Here is a 1,749-nt window from a genome sequence, read left to right as displayed (position 1 = left end):
GGCCATGGCGTCCTGCTCCCCACAGCCTAGCTGCCATGGCGTCCTGCTCCTCACAGCCCAGCGGCCATGGCGTCCTGCTCCCCACAGCCTAGCTGCCATGGCCTCCTGCTCCCCACAGCCCAGTGGCCATGGCCTCCTGCTCCTCGTGGCAGCAGTGAAGTGGTGCTGTCCCCTCCACCCTCAGGTCAGCCACATGCATCACCTGTCTGGCGCTGAGCCTGGCCATGACAGGGCCGGGCTGCAGAGAGGTAGCCCTGGAGCTCAGATAACCGCCTATCAACACCTTCCCCGGCCAGATCCAGGGCAGCACCATCCACAGTCATCTGTTTCTCCCTGCCTTGCAGATAGACCCCAGACCATGGAGCAAGGGCCGTTCCTCTGACTGAACGCCTCCTTCAGGCCCCAGCTCCCATGAACAGCCCAGGAGGAGCGAGTAAGCACGTGGCCCCCAAGCAGATTGAAGGAAGTCGCTCAGACTTCGTGCCCCTCGCACTGACCCACAGATCCTACTGACCCAGTGCAGTGCCGGGTTACAGGCAGCAGCCACCGGCTCCTCCAGATGTGGTTCCAGCCCCTCTGGGTGTTCAGCACAAGCTGAGGTTACAAACTGGCTTGGAAAAATAGTTCTCAACATGYGATGGAAGCTGGGAACGGTGGTTGGACGAAGGCCAGTGCTTTCTGAGGCCCGAGCCGAGCTGTTCAGATGCCGTGAGAGAGACAGAGCCCGYGGGAGGCTGTTCAGAGGACATCTGATGGAGCCTGGACCTGCTGATAGAGGTCACCACAGGGAAGGCAGGAAGGCAGAGGCATTGCTGCCACAAATGAGGTGGGCAGAATGAAGGAAAGAGATCAGATCATTTTTACTGAAAGAAAATAGCAAAAGCTTTGGGAGGAGAATGGACTATCAGTTTCTTTCTTCCCCAAAAGAGCTAATCCTTTGAAAATGGTTGGGAAAAATTAGTACAGAGAGACCTGATCATATTTCCTCTGCCCTGAAAGGATTTTTTTTTTTTTTTTTTTTTTTTTTTGGTGGTGCATATCCATGCAATGAAATTCTTGGGATTTTCCCCTTTGGAAGCTCTTGCTCAGCTTTTCGCTGAGCGGGCACTGCACCAGCAAGGTCTCTGCATTTCAGTGCTTTTAGCAGTGGTAGGGCAGAGCAGCGAACTTGGAAGAGAAAAATGTAACTTGCAACTTTAATTTTTAGGCAATATTTCTGGGATCTTTTTGCTCTATTGCTGCCAGCAAGCAACACCTCACAACCGATGGCTGCCTGGTAAATCCTGAGACAAGAGCACCCTCTGGAGACCAGGAGAAATGTAAGTAAGGAAAGTCAAGATTGCTTAAATCACTGTTTGTTTTGTTACCTTTGCTYTTACGGTGCATTTAATATTGGTGATATCTGCTAGCTTGCTTGCCCAGAACCATGGATCCCTTCCAGACAGGGCTGGCTCGCTGGGCTGGATCCCTGTGATCATGGGACAAGTTGGCTGAGCCTCTCCGGGTGGAGCAGAAGAGACTTTAGGTCTGCACAAGGCAGAGTTTGCTGAAAGAGCAGGATGTCACTTGACAGAAGTGACGTTGCTCATGGGTGGTGAGAGGACCTGGCACAAAAAAAAAGGACTTTTCTGCAGTTAGCTCTGGAGACTCACTGCAGAGGTGGCTGTGCACTGGTATTTTCTTCTCTGTGCTAGAAGGTGAACATGCTGATCGAAGTGCAGTGGGACTGGGTGCTGCTGCCTCTCCGAG

This window comes from Nothoprocta perdicaria, unplaced genomic scaffold, assembly GCF_003342845.1.
Source record: "Nothoprocta perdicaria isolate Ctin4 unplaced genomic scaffold, notPer1 scaffold_66, whole genome shotgun sequence".
NCBI classification, from domain to species: domain Eukaryota; kingdom Metazoa; phylum Chordata; class Aves; order Tinamiformes; family Tinamidae; genus Nothoprocta; species Nothoprocta perdicaria.
This window is presented reverse-complemented; position numbering follows the sequence as displayed.